This window comes from Dermacentor albipictus, unplaced genomic scaffold (genome assembly GCF_038994185.2).
Source record: "Dermacentor albipictus isolate Rhodes 1998 colony unplaced genomic scaffold, USDA_Dalb.pri_finalv2 scaffold_46, whole genome shotgun sequence".
NCBI classification, from domain to species: Eukaryota; Metazoa; Arthropoda; class Arachnida; order Ixodida; family Ixodidae; genus Dermacentor; species Dermacentor albipictus.
The window spans coordinates 716383-739341 of NW_027225600.1; the positions used below are offsets into that span (position 1 = coordinate 716383).

A 22959-nucleotide genomic window follows, 5' to 3' on the forward strand; every position below is an offset into this window, starting at 1 on the left:
GAGAGGCCTTCGTCCTGCAGTGGACAGAAAACAGGCTGATGATGATGGTGATGATGATGATGATGATGATGGTGGTGGTGGTGGTGCCCCCCCCCCCCGAAAAAAAAAGCCTGGGTACGTGCTTTATGCCTAAGAATCGGTGCGTCCTGACGCAAGGTATGCTTTGACCGTCAATACAGACATCGTATGATCTCATTGGCTTTCGGCTAAACGCCACCAATGCGCATTTTTCTGGCGAGATCTTGAGGCCTTGTTGATTTAAGTACATCGATGTTGACGTCGCAGCTTTTTGAAGCCTTGTGCATACTTGCGGCCGTGTCACACCAGATGCCCAGACGCAGATGTCGTCGGCATACATTGATGTTTAAACTGTGTTCGGAAGTCGTTCCACGAGACCAATGAGTACAAGTTTGAAAAGCCAGACAGCGCCTTGTGGAACTCCATGGTGCGTATAATATTGCGACGTTGGGCCAGCTTCAGTGTTAACAAATAGAGTCCGCCTATGTAAATAACTGCGTGTCCAACGATATAATGGACCGCCTAGGCCCACTGATTTCAATGCTTCAAGTATGGCGTCATGAAGAACGTTGTCGTAGGCTCCCTTTATATCTAAGAAGATGGTGACAGATAATCTCTAACACGTCTTTTGGTGTTGAACATAGGTTACCAGATCGATAACGTTGTCGATAAAACATCGGTGACGTCGAAAGCCAGCCATGGCGTCCGGGTAGATATTGTAATGTTCAAGGTACCACTCAAGTCTGGCGAGGATCATTCGCTCCATTACCTTCCCAACGCAACTTGCCAGCGCTGTTGGTCGGTATGCAGTAATCTCTAAGGGAGACTTACCATGCTTAAGAAGCGGTACCAGGCGGCTGATCTTCCAATCTTGAGGAACTTTGCCCTCCTGCCAGGACTCGTTATAAATATTAAGGAGCGCACTTCGTGCCCGTTCACCAAGGTGACATAGCATACGCTGACATATATCATCCGGACCAGGCGACGACAACCGATTATAAAGGGCGAGCGCCGCGTCAAGCTCTTGCGTCGTGAAAGGCAGATCCATGCGTCAATCTCGTGAATCTGGAATGCTGTTCAATGTGAGCGAACCTGTGCGAGTTGGCTGGCCCGCAATCATAGCACAGAAGTCTTCCGCCACAGCAATGTTTTGTCGGCGCTGGAATAGTGCTAGGGCCTTAAACGGAAAACGCTGTTCCGGAACAGAACGTAGACCTCGCACAGTTCTCCATATTTGAGATAGTACGCACTTTAGAGCGAATAAATTTTAGGTCCTTTTACATCCTCATTGCACCACATGCATATTTTGCACTTTTTAGTGAATATTTTAGGCCACTATACAGCCGTGTTTTATTACTCCTCGCAATTAACACTCACATATCATTGATAAGCACTGATCATCGACTTGGCGCTCTTTGGCCACATCTGGCCCTTGCGCCAATAAACACTACTAATCAATCAATCATATTTGAGATAGCGGTTTGCGGGGATCGAGCGACGCACAAAATTTCGACCATCGCTGAGCCTCCAGTTTATCCATGCGGCGTTGTATCTTCTTTCGCATTCGCCGGGCTGTTCTTAGATCCTGAATTGACTTAGTGCATCGATATTTACTTCCAGCACGACGGCGAATCGCACGAAGCCGCTCCAATACCAGGTCGAATTCAGAATACCTTGGAGAACACGTTGGAGAGCCGTTTTCTTGATAGCTTGTTGAAGTCCACAAGAGTAGCCTTTGTGACAAGCATCCTCAATCTGGGATTTAAAGACAGTCCAATCTATTCTTCGTATCGTGGTGGACGTATACGTGTTAGACATTCCCTTGATCTTGAGGTAATTAAGTGGTGATGTGGTCGCTTCCGTGCGCTTCAATGTCCAAAAACCACTTAACATGTGCGGCAAGGCGGTAGGAGACGAAAGTCAAATCGAGGCAGCTATTCTCCGCATAAATGTTGGACTGGCGTCATTCAGCAGGTAGAGACCATTATTGGAAACTAATGAAGCTGGTCGTCGTCCCGTCGCGTTAACCTTTGAGCTTCCCCAAATGGTATGGTGTGCGTTGAAGTCCCCGGTGATAATCCATGGAACATGTGTTTTTAAGATGTCTTCTAGTCTTCTGGTATGAAATCGACTTGGTGGAGACAGATACAACCCCAAGAGTACAAGGGTGACTTTCCTATTTTTAACAGTCATGCACGCATACTGATTGTCGTCATGAAGTTGCACCGGTAGGACGACGTAAGTGAGTTCACAGCGAATAAACACGACGACCTTGCTACTTTTGCTCTCGCTTGATGAGAATTTTGTCTCCTATCCGGATAGTCTTATTGGATGTCATAACCTTGGTTCACAGATGACAATGATTGGAAATGGGTTAGTGAGAGCAAACTGACGAAAATCGGCGATGCGAGATCTTAAACCTCTCGCGTTCCACTGGAGGGTCAACGCTTCTCTGACCTCCTTACGAAATTACTGGTGAAAGCTTGCTCGGACGGGGCTCAGCGCGTCGACCACTTGTAGCCCACTTCGAGCAAATGGGGTGTCAATGCTGATGACATTCACAATTAATGGATCGCAGCACCGGAATCATTTGGCAGTCCACTGATGAAGCCTCACCAACAGAGGAGGGCTTCGATTGGAGCATCAAGCTTGGAGGCTCTTGAGAACACTGAGAGCTTGCGAGCGCCAGCCACTCTTCCTCGGAGGCAGCCTTTTCCGTCTGAGGCCTCCTTGTGCTCTCGGGCGTTCTACTTGAAGATGATGGCGTCGGCGCAAGCGGTGCACAAACTCCACCCTGCCTTGAGCGTTTCCGTCCATAACGACGTCGACGCCGGATCTTTTCTGAGGCTTCTCTATGGGTTGAGTTATCCCTGACCATTTGCTTCAGGACTTCGAACTCTTTTTTGAATCTTGGGAATTCTTTAGCTGTCCCTTCATCGGGTGCCTTCACAGTTGCTACACCTAAAGCTTGTCGCACGGCAGACCTCTACCATGTGTGACTCCGCGCACCGGGGGCACATTGTAGAGTTTGCGCAGGCGCCCTTAACATGCCCGATCCTGAAGCACTTGTGGCATTGAAGCGGCTTTGGGACAAACCGCCGTACGACATGTCGGAAATGACCGACCTTTACGTGCGAAGGGATGGAATCCCCCTTGAACATTATCTTCACACGACGGCTGTTTCCGAGTCGGTATACGTGCGTGATGACCACTCCTTCGTATGCTGGTTTTATCAGAATTGGCAGGTCCGAGTTCCAAATTGCCAAGTCAACATCGTAGATCAGACATGCAGTGCCGGCCCCATCCATAGGTATGACCGGTCGTACTTTTATGTAGTGCAAATCTGTTATCTGTCGTAGTGTCTCCAGCGTGGTTTCACGGGTTGTGTCGACAGCTAGAACATTCTTTCGTGTGTTCAGCCGGACTTTCTTTATTTCGTTTGGAGCCTTTCCCTCAAGAAAAACAGAGAGCCTGTTCAATACTCTAAGGTTGACGGAAGAATCCATGCGCTGGCATGAAGAGGATGGTGTGCGGCCAGCGTTCACTGCCTGCCTGCATGGTTGACGTAGTCACTGGTGACGACGCCTTGATAATCCTCCGTTTAGCCCTCTGGCTCCTCACCGACACGAAGCAGTCATCGGATGAGTTGTCACCTGTGGTTGAGAAGACCTCTGTGTATTCGCTGGTGCTGGACCAGGTGCCTCGTTTCCTTGAGGAAGTGCTTTTGTTTATTACTTTCCTTTGTTTGCAACATCGGGTCGATGCTTTTTAAGAGGGGGGTATTGACACGTGTACTTATCTTTATCGGGCGACCACGTTTCGCCGCTTAACAGCTGTAATCGCACATCGCGGGATCGCGCCTGCATGTATCCGAAGTTTCTGGAAAGTTATCGATGCTTCTACCTGGCTGTCTGTTGTCGCCGAACCTTGTGTTATCTGATTTCATCGCGTGACGCGAATGGTGTAGAACCTTGTGGAAGGCACGCGGGCCCGAAGGATTAATCTTGAACGTTCGACGACTGCTGTATAAAAGCCGACGCGCTTGACCCGCTGATCAGATTTTCGACGATCGCCGCCCGTGTTCGCCGCTATCGTTGTGCTATAAGTGTGGCCTGTTTTTGTGGGCACAGGTTCGCCCAATAAAAGTTAGTTTTGTCTTTCACAGTACGTGCTACTGTGTTCTTTAACGTCACCACCACGTGACAATATGCGCAGCATGGTTAAGCAAAGAAAAGCTATGGAGGCAACTGGCGTCTATTCGAAAGACCAGACGAGGCGAGCGACATTTCACAAGGCAGCGGTGTTTACGCACTAACCTCACTCGAGGAGCGATCCAAGGTAGCCTCGCTTGAAATTCTCGAGTAAAGCGCTCGAGCTTTCCTCCACTCAAGGCGCGTTTCAAGTGGAGAGCGATTTGTGAAATGAAAAACCGCCCTCACGGAGCACTTTGAGTGGAGGGTCAAGTCGAGGTACGCTTGTTATTACGTTATCGAACGCCTTCTCAAGATCAAGTTCCAAAACGGCCCGAGTGTCGCTAGAGTCGTTGTGTATGATTTCGTGCTTAATCAGTTTCATAGAAACTTGTGTGGATAGGCCCGCTCTCAATCGTAGCATACTATGGGGGTAAATGTCGTTATTCTCCAAGAACCGTGAGAGTCGATTGAGGACCGCATGCTCCGCTACCTTGCCCATACAGGATGCAAGAGAGATGGGCCTCAAGTTGTCAAGGCGAGGTGTCTTGCCGGTGTGGGGATGAGTACAGCGAGAGCAGTCTTCCAAGGCAATGGGACGGTTCCATTCCTCCAAATTTTACGAATTTCCTCTGTGAGGTATGCGATCGATTTATCATACAGATTTCGCAACGTCTTGTTGGAGATACCATCCGGCCCTGGTGCGGATCTACCACTGAGTTCATGTAGAGCCCTAAGAATCTCCTCAACGCCAAACTCCGCATCCAGGTAGGAATTGGCCTGGTCCTATTTGTCGAGATGTACAAGAGAACGCCCTGACCTGGCTCATCGTGCCGACACTCCGATTTCCACCTCACTCTGTCACACACACACACACACACACACACACACACACACACACACACACACACACACACATATATATATATATATATATATATATATATATATATATATATATATATATATATATATATATATATATGGGCATGTTCAGATAAGAACGGTAATCGAGGTCCCATGACCATTTTTTGTTTTCAATGAAATTTTTATATCCGATGGGCAAATGTGTCCACACCAAGGAATGAGCCTTAGTTTTGCAAGAAACTTCCTAGTTTTCTCGGAAAAAAATCGTATGTCACACGAGGTGGAGAACGTCGTTTTTGCCACTTCGCAAAGTTGCAAGTTTGGAGCCTCACTGCATGCACAATAATTTTTTTCCGCACATAAGTATTTTTCTGTTATCTCTTTGCAACATGTACTATACGAACAAATAAAAAAACATTTTTTGGCAGTGTCAATCTTCTAAATAAAAAATCCCAAACTTCGCTTCCGGAGCTATTCGGTGCAAGAGTTGCACTTTTCAGGGCAGCCTCAGGGCAAGATGCTTAAAGATATCCGCACTTCATCTTTTTCTCAGTATTTTCCAGCTACTTTTACTCACTTTAGGCAAGTTTTGTAGTTCTACACTTGACAGATATTTTTCAATATGGCCTCAAATTTGGCCGAAGTTCAAAAACGTCAAAAAAATGACAATTTTGACTTGGATTTTAAAAAAAAAACATCATCATCGAATTTCATTAAAATTTGCCTGAATTATCCTCAATACTCGATAATATTAGGGTACCAAAAAAGTGTTGCATTATATTGTTTTAAAGTATGAAAATGAATACATAACTGAGTTCATGATTTCAATCCCTACGATTGCTCAGTATTTTCTCTTAGGATGCGCTATCGTGAGAAGCTGGATTTAGTATTGTCTTTTTGTGGGTAACATTTAAACGCTACAGTTGCTGAGTTCATAAGTGTGATTTTTAGGTGTATTTTTTTTCTGTTACAATCAAAGGTATAAAGCTCCTATTCGCTTTCGTACTCTTTTAACAGTGGGACTTAACTTACTGTAAGCATATTTGAGAACGTTATTTTGGAGTGACGTGTGGTTAGTGGTCGTTTATGCAAACATTTAATGCACCCGTCGCTACTCTCAAGATGCCTCTAACGAGCTGCAGCCGCTCCATGGATGAACCGCGCTTGGCAGCCGCTCCTATAGCTATATAACGCCCGGCGCGACCCTGAATTTCATAGCACCATGTGTGCCGCCACCGCACCGAGGCTTTAGCCGCCGCTATCATCTTTCCATCGCAACGCACCGAACGCCTGGCAGTTATACCTCAGCCTTGGACCTTCGACCGAGACAGGCCCGATGAGCGGACGTTGTTCGGATCTCGAGTTTCGCGCGTCGTTTTGCAGGCCTGGTAGAGGGTGGCGTCGTTTTCTGTACTCACGTGGTTTCTCTGCGCTCGAGGGCTCCCACGACAAGCATACTTGGTATCTCAGTCTCAGCTCGTACGCCAGACCGAACCAGCGTCAGTGTCGACGGCGGGCAGCCTGTGTTAAAAATCTATCCATCTGTCCATCTCCTTTTTTTTGGAAAAGCAGCCCTGGGCCCTGCATCCGTCAGCTGCTCCTCTGTCCCACGATAATCTTCGGAAGCGGTGAGCTTTTGCATTCATGAAGAGATTTCCGCGGCGAACGTTTTGTGCCGACTACTCAAAAAGGCACAAACAGAGAATTGAAAAAGGACGTAATTTTCGCAGTGTAAAGACCCTCAATGTCGCTGCTCTAAAAAAAGTCCTACTTCCCGAAGAAGCTCTCCGAGTACGAGAAAGTGACTTCATCTGTCAGAATTGTTACCGTCGGTTCAAGGAAGACATAGATAATATGCAGGCAGAGTCGACCAAAACATTCGAAGAATTCCGCCCTGGAGAAGAAATTGTAGAAAATTTAAACTCCAGTGTTAGCCTTACCTCCGAAATCTCGCCCCTTGTCAAGAATGGCGAACTGCGAAACAAGATTGCCACACAGTTACGACAGGGCGACACGACGCGCACCTCTCCCTCTCCGTCGCTGCAGCTGGGAGGCGTTCAAAGAAGCGGCCTTTGCGCTGGAATCCGCCGCCTTCCTCCAGCCCCTTCGACATTGTGACGGAACTAGTTCGGTGCGTGAACAATGATTCCGGAGTTCCCCAACGCGGAGCTGATTTGACGCGCATGGACAAGCTGCCGCGGGAACTACGTATTTTTGTGCTTCTCACGCTTCGGAGTGGCGCAGAACAACGAGCGACCCTCGATCGGCTCCGAAAGTTCCCGGAACGGCACCCCGCGCGGTTGCCTCTGTGTACAGAGCGCGGTTGCCTTTGTGTACGTAAACTGATCTGCAGTGCAGCGGCGAGTTGGTGATGAGTAAACGAACAGTCGCCGCGTCGTATGACCGGCGGATCGAGTGTATAAAAACTGTGGTTGTGCGAATGCTGAGGACACTTCTCTTGAGCAGTCATGTTAGACTGAGTCACTTCTCTCATGCAGTCCTGTTGGACTAATACTCTTTTTCTCAAGCAGTCATGTTAGACTGATTTAGTTTCTGTAAATAAACCCTTTTCCTCGTTCTCGATGAGAAACAGTTCTTCACTTCATCAACGATCTCAGCGTAAATAAGTTGGACGACGGCATGGGCCAGCTACCTTCGAATTCATGCCGTACTCCAATCTTGGCAAAGGACCACGGACGATGGGATTGAGCCCCCAATCCTGACACCCTAAAGCCACCGAGCGCTCTAAAAAAACGCCTCAAGGCTGTTTCACATGCTGCGACTGCAACGACGAAAATCGGTGCTGTCGCACGCGTCGCAATGCGATTTTTAGAGGGCTCATTTCACATGATTGCGATTTTAACAATGCGACTGGTGCGACGCCCAGGGTTGCTTAGTGCCAGGTTTCGTGGCACACGCTGCATAATTCTTTTATTGTAGTGAATAAAACGTTTACATTATAATATTATTGACTTCTCTTGATTATAAGCAAATAATTGTACGTTTACTCATTTAAAAACGTTAGTTAAGATTTGTCTTGGGGTGCGCGACGGCGGTTTCTGTAGTTCAGTGCGACATCGCGCACGTAAACAGCTGTTCGCAGGTGGTTCAGCGATGTGTGTTGTCTTATCTACCTTCTATGACCGTTTCGTTCTGCCTGTGCTACAACAGTCTGCAAGATGACCTATCGACAAGTTCATATAGCTACCCTCACCGTATATGCAGTATTCGGAATTCGGCTCCCACGAAGTTGTCGTGTCAGCCCAACAAGATCCTCGCGCTACCCGTGCTCGGCGTCAGCGTCTAGAGAAATGTTGCGTGTATATTGCCTGTCATTGCGCATATGTGGTGCCTGCTCCTAGCCATGTTCTGACGCCAAACGCAACAAGAAGCACCAACCCGAACGCCCGCGTGTGCCCCTGAACGAAGCCTCAAACGATCTGTGTGATTACGACGTGGAATGAAAATTGTGTGGTGAAATTCAACCTTAGCGCTAGCCTGGTTCGTCGATCGCCGTGCTTGCGCTGCGAATATAAATATGGGAGCCCCCTCTCAATATTTCTAAAGGCGCAAAAGCCGACGCATCAAATGTTTCGAGCAGTTACCGTCACTTTTGTAGAAACCTGTACGTTGTAACATAGCATTCTAAAAGACACGGTTCTCGTCCCCTTTGTTGTCCCTGTCTCGCGCTGGTAGTATACTCGGAACTTCTAACAAGAAGACCATATCAATACGCGCTATTCATAATGCAGGATCGTAGGCCCACGGCAGGCGCACTTGCCGTAGAATTTTTCAGCTTTCTGCTCAGCCTCGCAAGCCTCTCACGGTTAGCCTGTTTTGTGGAAATAAATATTATTATTATATTATTAATGTTATTAGATATTATAGTTTCTTCACTGTAATTTATAGCAATCATCCAGATTTCTTAAGCTAGTCATGCATTTAACCTGTATTAGATCAACATTGTTACGACATGCTTATGGGAGTCATTTCAAACTCGATTGCTCAGCCAGAGAAAGTACAATTGCAAGCCTCAATGTTTATTCCAATTTGGTATTCCTAAACATTATATTGGCAGAATTTTATGCCTGCTTGCATTTCCTGCAATTCAATGTTCAGAGCTGGAAAAACTGATTCCTTTTCTTGCTGTCGAATGGCTGCTTCAATGTTGATAGCAAGCTATAATTATTCATTTCGAAAGTGTTAAGCAATGACTATATGTCTAAGCTTATCAATGCGTTTTTGTTCCACGAACACAATTAAGTTTTCTCTCTCCCTCTCATTGACAGCCATGGAATGAAACCGTTCACTTTCATAAGTATCAGGATGCAAACATTCTGGAGATTGTCCTGAGCATTTGTCTGCATCCTATAGTGTGCATGTTTGTATTAAGTTCTCGTGTTACAATTGCAGTGATCTACACATATTGTTATATTGCAACAAACTAATTTATTTAACTTTGTTTTCAAATCTACCATGTGGCCATGCAGTAACGACTGCATTAATAAGCAAAAAAGAAAACTGCAGATTCAGTGTACGTGTTGGAATCTATGCGAAGTGAAGATTCTGTCAAGTGGTCAATTAAATGCTGTTAAAGTAACTGCAATATATACAATTTGTCTTATTTCCAACAATCTAACATGTCATCTTTTGCAAGGTTTGCTTATGCACCACATAGGTCACAACCTTAATGCATGTCATGTAATCTTTATGCATTACACTGTTCACAAACCATACCGAAACGCAAACGGCAGTTAATGTAGATGCACGCTGCGAGACATCAACACAGTGACGTTTGTTGAGCAAGGAATGGTGCGAGGTGTATGCAGATGAATGAATGACGTACTTATGTACTTATTTATTTATATACCTCGCAGGCTGCAAGGTTGGAGTATTATGCAAGGGGGAATAAAAAAGTTGTTACAAAAGGAAGAAGGGCACAACATTAAGAAAAAAAAACCAGCAAAAAAAGCAGTACCACTACATTGCACCAACTAGCCCAACATGTTTTACTGGCACAACATTATACAATACTTAACAAACAATAACAGAAAAAGTTACTGCCCATGCACCCTGTACAGACGGTAAACCAGCGAAGCTGAAATGTGCAGTCCCGGTTTTTATCACTGGGTTAATTCCAATGGCTTATTCAAGTCTTTCTATATTATTGGTTATGTCTGTGTTTCTTAATGAGGTTATGCACATGTTTGGCTTGGGTTTATCACATTGTTTATTTGGAATGCCGCACATTGCACTTTGCAAGATCACCATCTTCGAAAGTGCAATGAGTAGCGGTTAATTGTGTTAATCCAGGTGGTCCGTCGAAGTCTTTCTGAATTATGTTACGCATTTGTGTTTTGTAATGCGTTAATCATAATGTTTATGACTCAGTTATGCACTTTAGTTACCAAGTGACACACCGGGGCTGCACATTTCATTTAATTAAATACAGGTACACATTTTTGAACCTATAGGGAAGTCTGAGAGAGACTTCTGCACGCGCGCTCTGCTGCTAGAGAGAAATGACGTCACTATCGGTGTAGCCAATGGCCCGCCACACCTTTGCTGCAAGATAATTATGACATCATGATCTTGTCTTAACCCCGTCCCACTCTGTGTCCCTTCCTTGCAATAATGCGTAGATAAATGTTTATGTGTTAAATGCATAAGTATTTCTATGTCTACCCAACAAGAAATGTCTCCGTCCCTCATGTAAGACGAACAATGGCTCACAACCCCCGAAACAATGGCTCATACCCCTACGCTAGGGTTCTTGTGATCGGACCATGAGTGTTTTGCCTAGGCATATACAGCTTCACTCTAAAAAGAATGAACACCTTTCTGCTAGATACCAAGATAATCTCATGAGGTGTACTAACAAATGAAAGTTTATTGACCATGCCGAGTAAATGCTGGTCGACAAGCAATAAATCGAATTTACACAAAAAGCAGAAGCAAGATCTGATGCGTGTCCATACAGATCCCAACAGGAAACGCATCCATCTCTGAAAGTGTAACAGCAGCCATGCTGACACAAGATTCTCCCAGTGTATTTGCATCTACAGCATCCATAATTTCTCTAGGCAGCCGATCTCCACAGAATGCTAGCTTCTTCCTCTACAATGCACTCTCCACATCTGAGCGTGCATCGTAGAGGAAGAAGCTAGCATTCTGTGCAGATCGGCTGCCTAGAGAAATTACGGAAGCTATAGATCTAAAAATGCTGGGTTAATCTTGTCATCACGGCCTCCGTTAGAAATGGATGCATTTCCCGTCAGGAAATGCACATGAATTTTTGCTTCTCCTTTTTGTGTATGTTCAGTCTATTGCTCGTCAGCGAGCATTTACTCGGTGTGTACATTAAACTTTTGATTGTTAGATCATCACGGTTTTCTTGTTTGTCCTATGTGTTCTTTGGTGCCATTTGCAGCCAGGCTATTCGTTTTTTTTTTCCAGACTGCAGCAAGTCACTTTAATAGCCCTCATGATACCTTAAAAATCTTTTATTTGGCCAATGTAGCAAGAATTTACAGTGTGAAGCAGCAAGAACAGGGTATGCTAACTTCTAATTAAAAGGTTTATTGTGAAAATGCAGTGATCTATAAAGGTTACCACAAAGTAGTACAGCAATAAAACCTGATAAAGACTAGTGCTTGATGAAACCAAACATAAAAGCAGGAAAGGGGGAAAATACATATAGATATACAAATCCAGGGAAAAAAACAGTGATCACCAAGTGTGCAAGTGGCTACCTTCCAGGAAACTCATTTTTTCCCCAATGGCATGGAACTGGAAGAATGTGCTTGCATTGCATAAGCAAACTGTCAGTCTGTCTATTGGAATAACAACAGTGTTTCTTGAAAGGTGCTGGCATGCAGGATTGGCAATTGTAATTATTTTTTCCTGCACTTGGAATTTTTCTCTATTTTCTTTCTGTAGCATATTTATTTATGTTTGGCTGCATCAAGCACCAATTTTTATCTATCCTTCAATGATGTCTTTCTTTTTCTGGGGAAAACTCGGGGAAGGCAGGAGATGGAAATTCAAGACGATGAGCAACATGAGAAAAAGGTGAAAGTAGGAGCCAACGTTTCCACACGTGGACTTTGAAGAAGACAAGTCCACTTGTCAAAACGTTGGCTCCTGCTTTCACCTTGTTCTTGTTTTGCTCATCGCCCTTTTACAACTCGCCACATTTTTACAAATGAACCTCAGTTGAAAGTTAGTCTTCATCCATATCTAGTGTCATCCTGTTGATACTGCTTCATGCTATGCACTCTTGCAACATTAGTGTGTGTATGTGTGCACATGTGTGGATTTGGATGCGAGATCGGGCCCTTGTGCAGAGGTATCATTCTTCTCCTGTGCAGCCTTATGAATTCATTAACTATACTGCAACAGAAATGCGATGGACAGGAACGAAGTGAACACACAGAGCGCTTCGTTCTTGTGTGTTGCCTATCTGTTGCACTTTAGTTAATAATGAATACACACAAACTCATCTAGTTTTCAGTTATTATGTCAGGCTTATAAGCCCGCTTGTGTCCTGGAATATCTGCATGGCTATGTATCCTGTAATTTAATTTCTGGCCATGTGCTGGCAAGTCGCGTGTTAATCTCCTGATTTTCCTGACAATCTTGTGTGATGTGCAGGCCCAGACAGTTTCTGGTGAATCCATGCAGGGTGTTGTGCAGGGTGTAATCTGCATTACAAGTGCTGCTTTGATTGCTTTCCGTTCAGCTTTTCTAGGTGTAGGATGACCTAAAATGGTACTCACTTATATGGGGTTTAGTTTTATGTAGTGTCATACTACTGTTACACTGCTATTGCCAGATCAGTGTACTATATGTGCCTTATGTTTGCTTGTATCTTCATGACTAGCAACCTCCTCTGTGTGTTTGGCAGTTGCATATAGTCTCCTGGCCTAATTGTTTGCCCCCATATTCCATGGTATGGGCCTGTTGTGTTTCAAGTTCAGGTACTCCCGAGGTTGTGTTTCTTAAGGGAGGGGTAGTCGTCTTTGCATCTCATATGCTAGCTGGCATAGTATCTTGCGATGAGGTTCTGAGCTCTTGAGACAAAGAATTTGTGCTGCAGGCTGCAACTCTACTCTGTCTAGGTGCTTGTTCGTTAGCTCTTTCTCACAGAGGTCTTCAAGCATGGTACAGTTGGAAAGACCTGTTATTACTACCCGATGCCTGTATTCGATGAGTTGTCTTTTTTGTGTGCTGTTGGTAATTCATACCGTACCATACCTTGGACACAAGCACAGCATCTGCGATTTTCTATAGTATCCGCTCGCCCACCCCCTTATTTCGAGATTATTCTTTTCACCAGGTGTGGAAGTTGCGTCCAGGCATTGCATAATTGTTTCACCCACATGCTGGCTCTGCCGTCATGGGCTTACACTAGCTGAGGATTTGTGGATGTTGACTTGCGGGCATATTTGTCCAGCTATGTGGATCACAATGTGCAATCTGGGGTAGTTCTTGATTCTAGTCTTTCTTTTTTTCTGACGTCGATATGAGCTGACTTATCAGAAAGCGAGAGGCCAGACTAGCCAAGAAAGTCTGCAGTGTTGTCGAGGGCTTGTTGCATCATTTTTTATTTCTGTATAAGATAGCTTTCCCACAGAGTGTAATACACCATAGGCTGTAGTGTTTCTTGTAGTATGCCCGTATTGTTGGTGTGTGTGGGCTAAACGTACCTCCAACTCTCACCTGGAATTTTCTGTCTTTCAGAAGGTTAGTTTAAGTGTTCTACCAGAAATGTTTTTGCACATCGTTCCTCTTATTAGAGCAGCATGAGGTACTGCTGTTAACCCTTTAATGACGAGACATATAAATACCGAGAAAACATGTTTATTGTTCTATCTAAATATGCAAAACACGTCAAGAGTAAGCATAATCAACAAAAAGAAAAAAATATTTTGCAGAAATTTTTCAGCAATAGAGGGAAAACCCCAGGCAGGAAACAGGAAGTGGGCTTCACCCCATTGAAGCCACCTAGCTTTATTTTCAATTTGTATAGACAGCTCTTATCATATGTGAACCAGAGGTGCCCATTTCATTTGCTTTACATCAGATGTGCGACACCAATGCAGCTGCATACGTTGCATTGGCCTGTCTCCTCTGAACTTGCTTGCACAAGACAGTGAGTCGCGTGCCAAACTTCTTCTTCCTCGTCCAGTGTTCCTGCTCTAAACCAACAAATGACGCTTGCTGCTTGTCATTCAGTGTTGGCCGAAGACATTTAGCTAGAAACTTCGTACTCGATACTTAAACTCGACAAGAGAAAAATTCTTTTTTGGTGTGTTGCCTGTAGGCAACACTCGTCAATAAAGGGTTAAAAGCCTCTTCACTCTGTTCATTTTTTCATAAGCGGTATTACACAATGTCCTGCAATAAGGTTTCTGCTGCTTATGGCCCACTCATATCTGCCAGAAGAGACAACTCTTGAAAAAGGTTTTCTTTGTGCTATGTGTGCGACATAGTATGAGCATTCATGCCTTGACATTTATACATCTGTAGAACCAGCTTCTTGACAGAGTACTTGCTATACCTGATCATGCTTACTTGTGCAGTGCTGTTGAACAATACATATTGATGCAATGAATATTTACACACTTGAATTATCACGAAAGATGGTTGTTTTACAATTCTGCGCTTTGCTTTCTATTGGTGTTAGATTTTGCATAAGCATGCCCCCCGTGCAATAGCATTTTGAAGTGTAAGGGTTCAATAAAAGGTGATGAACTAAATCTAAGTGCAAGAGCTTTTTTTCGCACCTATGACTCCCATCGAAATGCGACTTCCATGGCTGGCAAATCAATCCCTCGCCTTGTGTTAGCAGCAGAATGCTATAGCCACAGTGGCAGGTGAACAAATTGAAGAACAATATTTCTGTCTATAATTTTTTTCTTGCCTGTATGTAAGTAAAGTTTGGAATAAGTTTGTCATTGCAAAAAAGCCCAGTTTGTGTTCTTTTATTGAATAAACCACATATTGTGTATAGTTGAAATGCAGAAATTTGTTCTAAAATCCTCAGGTGATATATGTTCTTGCAAGTAGCATGGTATTTCATTACTTATAAAGATAGTAATCGCAGCGGATATCGTTATATGGGTTTACACACTAATATATGTGATCACAACCTTATTTGAAACTTGCTAGAAACATGTAAGGCATGAATGTTTCTGCACACTTGATCAGCTGTGAACGTGCAAGAACTGCTTGTACTGGCTGACTTCACTGCACAGTTTTGATTTACTTTTCTTCAGCGTGTCGTTTTATACTGTTTTATCCACACAAGAACAGGGCGTTTGCCTGCTTTTCGCATTGTTGCACGAGTTCTACATAATTGTGCAGGAGGGTACGTTGTCACTGTATTTACTTAATCTACTAGCTGTGCAGTTAGTTACCTTGCAGAGCAAGTGTTCATACAGATGCAGTAAGGATACAAAGTCCGCAACATAGTCAATGTTTATAGGTTTCTGTGCAAGAAAAAAAAATTCTCCAGAGAAGAGGTGCAACTAAACGTGCATGTAATATTTTATTCAAGCCACGGATTTAATGCTATCGTAGCAAATTCATTACGATAGCCTACACTTTTGCTCTGTCAGATTTAATAAGAGGCAAAATAAGCTTTCAAGATGCATCGGGAAATTCGTGCTTGAAAACCGACAAGAAAATGCAACTGAACGGTACCGCGTTCAGCGCAACGTTGAAACTTCGGGTACTTTGCTGTCTTGTCATTTGCCCTTGCCGAGGTTGAAATAATTCAAGCTGCTCCGTAAGCGCGATTTTTGCATGCTACTCAAAACATTGTATCGACCTCGTCGTCTGCTGGGGATCGAACACCTCCTAGCACTGACAACTCGCAAAGGCGTACGAAGCAAACGTAAAAATGCACTTCATTTGCTGTGCAGAGTGTCAACAAACGCATAGAAATCGGAGAATGCAATCTGCGGTACAAGTTTTTTTATTCTCCCTTCGCGTACGTACCGAATTCGACGATCCACGTCTCCGCGTATTGCACTTGTCGATCGAGACGCCATTTTCCAAAACAAACCAGCGAAATAGCTCCTGTGGCAGCTCTCCGCGCAATTTCGACGGAAAATCGCAGCGATCGGTGCGACGGTGCGACTGTGCGACCAACCGGTTGGTCGCAGCCGAAAATCGGGGGGTCGGCACTGCGACTGCGATTTTCATCGCAAACGACGGGAATCGCACTTCCGGTGCGACGAAAATCGCATCATGTGAAACAGGCATTAGACTTTCCTATGCAAAGCGAAAGCAGGAAGAGGTGGCCAGAGCTATGGTGACGAAAATACGATCAGGGATACAGGCAGCATATAATATCCCAGAGACTTCGCGTGCGCCGCAAGAAAAGTGTGCGCAATGCAGCAGGTGGGAAGACAACCTACATGCTGCCTACAATAGGTGTACGTCTTTTCAAGAGCGTTGCCAGCTGCTGACACTGCTGCCACGCAAGCTAACTGTGAAATATGTGCAGGAAGTTATTCCAGAGGCAACGAGGTACGTTATTCAAAAATCGAAGAAGATGGTGGATGAAGAAGGCGTATGGTCAACACAGGAGCGATATACAAGATGTAAGCTACAACACGAAGACATTACCACCGTTTTAGAATATTACACCATGGATGAACTCGATTGCTCTAGACAGACACCGAACAAAAAGGATGTTGTGAGAATCGAAAAGGAGGGAGAGAAGGAATGGGTACCTAAACGGTTCATGACGCGGTCCTTGCGAGAAGCATTCCGCCTCTACAAGCAAGCTCACCCTGCCTCCCAGGTTGGCCTCACAAAATTCATATCCTTGCGTCCTAAATGGGTGAAATGCTCGCCACAGTGGCAAGTGTGTGTTTGCGTGTGCTGTGCAAACTTTCAGTTGTGCCTCGTGGGACTGCAGAACGCCTCCGGAAGGTCGCTTTCTCCCGATGATATGCAGAGTCTCTGCGTATGCCAGGAACCTACTGCGTCATGTTTCCTCAGGAATTGTGAGCACTGTCCACAAGACGGCATTTTCACTTTGGAAAATTTTGATATGAGCAGCGAGGACGAGGTGTTGATTGCTTCATGGGAATACGGCGAGCTAGTTAAAAAAACTATGACCGCTTCATCATTTATGAGAGAATTTCTAAGAATGACCATGAAATGGATTCCCCACAACTATATCAGATCTGTGCAAGCAAAAGCAATTCATGAAGAAAAACAAAGCTGCGAGAGAGGTGCAATTGTTTTGCATTTTGATTTCGCCGAAAACTGGACAGTTGTGCTTCCAGACGCAGTACAAGCGTACCATTGGCAGAAAAAGCAGGTCACCGTGTTTACCTGCGTTGTCACGTCAAGAAAATCGACTCGGAACTACGCCGTTATTTCCGACGATATGTCTCATGACTCAGCTCATGCATGTTTGGCTCTGTCAAAAATCAAAGCACATCTGGAAGACAACGCGCCAATCTACACCAAGATAACACATGTGAGCGACGGGGCTCCCGCTCACTTCAAGAATAAATATCAGTTTCATTAGCTACAACGCAGTGAATGTCAAGAGACGAAATGGATGTTTTCGGCCACTGGACACGGCAAAAATGCTTGCGACGGCATTGGTGGGCTTGTGAAACATCGAGCATCACACCACAACTTGCGGAAGCCTGCAAGTGAGGCCATACAAACAGCCAGCGGCTTCGTGGACGCAATTCAAGGAACGCTAAAGAATATCACCATTCTGGAGCTCCCACAGAGGGAGCTTGCAGACTTTCGCGAAATGAAGAAGGAAGAATGGAAAACGGCAAAGAAAGTGCCTGGAGTTCAGACACTCCACATGTGGAAATACGTTCGATCAAATGAAGGCAGTGCATCCTACGTGGCATCCACCGCTGCTTCGGAATGGAAGAGACTATGATCTGGTTTGTGCTTCGGGCTGGACAATGTAATGTATGCGTACCGAAGTCAACTGCTGCCGCTTATTGTTACAATTTTCTGAATTGCAATCTGCACATAAAGCGGCATGCCATTTGTAAATTGTGTCCCGATTAAAACTCCTGCTGATTAAAAACCTTGCAGATAAATTGTCCCCCTCAAAAGACGACGTTTTGTCTCCTGACAGTGCCCTGTCGAACCATTGAACACAGAGGTAAACAGATGCATGTGCGGAAACGTCGGCTTCAGAAACACATTAATATTTATTTTTATATATAAAAGCTTTTCTAAGCACCGATAAATGATCTAATATTTTTAAAGAATCGATTACATACCAATGTAACTTACGATGATAAATTAGGCAATACAAAAAACATTTGACCGCCGCCAGCCAGTTCTTGACACATCAGGTGAAATAGCGAATTTATTCCCATTTTGACGCATCAAGAATGCCGCTAACAAGCGAGTAGAAGCTCTACAAACATTGAGGATGGTTCGAATATTGTGGTAAATAAAATGTAACCAAGTTCAGTGAGTGCTAAAACAAATTTCTGACAGTTACTACTTCTAAAAGGCAGTAATAAGCAACTCTAGATAACAAAAACATGAACTCAGTTTTGTATTAATTTTCATACTTTAAAACAATATAATGCAACACTTTTTTGGTACCCTAATATTATCGAGTATTGAGGATAATTCAGGCAAATTTTAATGAAATTCTATGATGATGTTTTTTTTAAATCCAAGTCAAAATTGTCATTTTTTTGACGTTTTTGAACTTCGGCCAAATTTGAGGCCATATTGAAAAATATCTGTCAAGTGTAGAACTACAAAACTTGCCTAAAGTGAGTAAAAGTAGCTGGAAAATACTGAGAAAAAGATGAAGTGCGGATATCTTTAAGCATCTTGCCCTGAGGCTGCCCTGAAAAGTGCAACTCTTGCACCGAATAGCTCCGGAAGCGAAGTTTGGGATTTTTTATTTAGAAGACTGACACTGCCAAAAAATGTTTTTTTATTTGTTCGTATAGTACATGTTGCAAAGAGATAACAGAAAAATACTTATGTGCGGAAAAAAATTACTGTGCATGCAGTGAGGCTCCAAACTTGCAACTTTGCGAAGTGGCAAAAACGACGTTCTCCACCTCGTGTGACATACGATGTTTTTCCGAGAAAACTAGGAAGTTTCTTGCAAAACTAAGGCTCATTCCTTGGTGTGGACACATTTGCCCATCAGATATAAAAATTTCATTTAAAAACAAAAAAGGGGCATGGGACCTCGATTACCGTTCTTATCTGAACATGCCCATATATATATATATATATATATATATATATATATATATATATATATATATATATATATATATATATATGTATATACATATATATGTATATACATATATATGTATATATATGTGCCAGGCAGCTTGCTGTATCGCTTTAGTGAGGGTGAGGTCAGGGCATGTATCTCGGGAGACGCTGTTTCCTAGACGTGTGGGGTATGCGGGGTCTATGAGGATGGTGAGACGGTGCTGCTGTATCGTGCACTGGAGTGCAGTGCCTTTTGATGTGGCTGTCGTGTAGCCCCATGCCTGGTGAGCAGCGTTGAAGTCGCCTACAATCAGCAGACTATTATTTTTGGTTATGTCAATCGCTTTAGTGATCAATTAGTGGAACTTGGCCTGCTTCTTCTTGGGTGGGCTGTATATATTCAGTATGAAAAGGCTCTTTCGGCCTCGTTGGAGTGGCAGGATCTCAATTAGGTTATGATCGACGTCACTGCCGTCTATTGTGTGTTGTATGGTTGTGAGCGTTTTAGCTGTAAGTGTGGCCACGCGGCTTTCAGGCGTGGTGGTATGTGTGTTGTAGGCAGTTAGAGTTGGGTGTGTGCCTGTTTCCTGTAGTGCGATTACGCTTGGTGTCGTTTTGGAGTTACTTATGCACTGTCTCAGTGATCCTTGCTTGCGTTTGTAGCTGCGGCAATTCCACTGCCAGATTATGAGTGGGTTTTCGTTCCTGTGGTTGGTTTTGCTATTCGTCCTGGCTGACGGGTGGATCGGCAGGGTGTCCCTGCTCTACTTCCTGTTGTACTAGTGCTCTGACTTTCTTGCGTCGCTGATCTTTTGCGAGCCGTGTTTCTTCAGTAACACTTGCCAGTTGCTGGATGCTTTGTTGCATTGCTAGAAGCTGCCGTTGCAGTACATCAAATTTCTCCTCGACTTCTGCGATTTCTGTCGGTTTTGCTGATTCCGCGAGAATCGTGGGTTCCGAATGTTCCGAAGATGATGGCATTGAGGGTGCGGTTATTGATGTGCACTCTTAAAATTTTCACACCCTTATGGGTGTAATGCGGGTGTATTCATCTTTTCACCCCTTGTAAACACCCTTGAAACACCCTTTTTCAGCGCAAAAGGGCGTTCAACAAGAAAACACCCTTGGAACACCCCCAGTCTTTCTAATTTACACCCTAATTATAAGGGAGTAAGTGAACAAGCTTACAGTATATGATAAATGAACATTGCCAGTTAAGGCGTTGATATTGGCTGTACATGAAACGCGCGCTACCTGCGCTTGAATCAGGTAGCTGGAATGATTAGATCGGGGCACCTAGGCAGCAGCGCACTGGCTCCGAACAGTGGTCAAAAACGAAGTTTCCCACGAATGTTGATATCGAACGGATGACACTAACGCGCAGACTTTGCATAGCCAGATATCTGCAAAAGGCTTCATATGATCAATAGCAAAATATTTACAATGCTATCACTCAATGCTTAAAGGTGTGCACCAGTTAGACTAGGAATGGTTAGAAGTGAGGGCTAACGGTAAATAGCTCACCAACTTACGGTTTGTAGATGACATTGGCATACTCATCAACACTGCAGACTATTTGCAACAAACGTTTGAGGAACATGTCGAAGAAAGTGTAAGTCTGACTGAGAGTTAGTATGCAGAAGAGAAAAGTAATGTTCCGCAGCGTGGCGAGAGAACGAATGTCATGGTCGGCAGTCAGCTTCTAGAACCTGCGCAGAAATACGTTTATTGAGCTTAATTAGTCGCAGGGGCCTCTGATCAAGGAAATTAACAAAAATAAAATATTAGCTGGAGAGCTTACGGCAGGCATTACTAAATCATGACCAGGGAGCTTACTGCTAACCATTGCTTTCTACCGTTAGTAACGTATGGGGCCGAAACTTGGAAGTTACCAAAGAAGCTTTGTAAGACGTTGAGGACCGCGCAACGAGCGATGCAATGAAAATTATTAGGCATGATGATAATAGACTGGAAGACAGCGATGTGGATTAGAGAGCGAACGGGAATAGCTGATATACTGGTTGACATTATGAGGAAGAAGTCGTGCTGGGCAGACATTGCAATGCGTAAGGGAGAGAACTGCTGGTCTATTGGAGTTGCAAAATGGGTGCTAAGGGAAGGAAAGCACAGTCGAGGACGGCAGAGAATAATGTGGACGTGATGGAATCGGGAAACTTGAAAACACGTGGAACCAGTTAGCACAAGACAGGGGTATTGGAGATCGCTGGAGAAGCTTTCGTCCTGCGATGGACGTCAAAATAAGCTGATGATGATGATGATGTGACGACATCCATGCTAGCTTCGCGGCATGTCTTTCATGTTATGTCATGCATGCGTGTCATGCACGTTCTGATAGCTCGATTTCCGTCGATTGCGGGGGGGGGGGGCGCTAGTAGCGGCATAGCCAAGTGGGGCACACCGGGCACTTGTAAGGCTCACTAAAAGTAAAATTTTTGCTGCTGTGGCAATGGCCCCGCTCCTTCCCCCTCCACGGTCAATTGGGACCCTCCCCCCCCTCACACGAAAAAATTTTCTGGTTACGCCACTGTGGGGAGGGGGGTGTAAGATTGCTCTAGACCCCTCCCCCTAACTTGTCAACGGAAACGGGGGACGGGAGGGCAGCTGCCGCCGGGCCGCAAACCTTAGGCAGCCCAATTAACGGCTGCATTTCCCTTTGGACGTGAATACTGCATTAATGCCATTACACTGTAGGATTCGTGGCGGTTCGAGGGCATGCGACAATAAAAAAAAAACACATACAGCCATCAGAAAGTCTTAGCTTGAGCAGATCTTTGGGAGCTGGGCAAGACTCTCACAAAAGAAAAAAAGCTTGGCACCCCTCTTACAGGCATTGTCAACTCTGGGTCCCACCGCTGACTGTACATTTCCGGTAAAAAAAAAAATCACACCGGAACTCCTCTCGGATTTGTCTAAGTGTGCGTAAGCATTGTGACTCTTCCTCATCTACACGCAGTCCATGTCGTTATCAATGTTATGAGACTTGAGCCGACAAGTATAAGCGACAGCGCTGCGGCGACACGAGCTGCTCTGGTCGGCGGCGCAAGCAAAGTACTGCAGGTGGCGGGGCCAGGCGCGCTGGTGACGTTCCGTTCGTTTTGAGCTGTTATCGCTCTTTAGCCCTCCTCATCCGCGCCGAAACATTATCAACCGTTCTCCGGCGGCGGCTGCTTGTGGCACGGCCGCGCGAACCGTATCTTGAAAGCGAACTGCATTGTGGACAGAGTGTGCCCACTGCTGAAACCCTTCCCGCGCTGTGTTCGCACCGTTTACTTCGCTTTGAAAACAGACGCGCGTACACCTATCTTGAAAGTGTTCTGCGAAAAGCGCATAGTGCGGCATGAGCTGAGAGCTTCGTGAGCGCAGTGTTCTCGCCGCTTCGGTCGCGTTGAAGCGAGAGCTAGCACGAAGGTGAATTCACTCGCTGTTGCGGGTTCTATTTTGAAACGTATCGTGTGGTACGGACTGACGGACGGATGTTTTTTCTTGTTGGAGAAGTATAGAAATGCTTACGTTATAAAAAAAATCGCAGGGTTCGCGAATTTCGCGATAAGAACCAACACCAACCCACTCCTCGGCGCCCCGCGGAGCGATGCCGTCTTGATCGCTC

The 22959-nt window shown here is 44.8% G+C and overlaps 1 pseudogene; it reads left to right on the forward strand.

Moving 5' to 3' along the window:
- The first annotated feature begins 3532 nt into the window (after positions 1-3532).
- LOC135913878 (uncharacterized) lies at positions 3533-18054 on the forward strand (annotated as a pseudogene).
- Positions 18055-22959: the final 4905 nt, after the last annotated feature.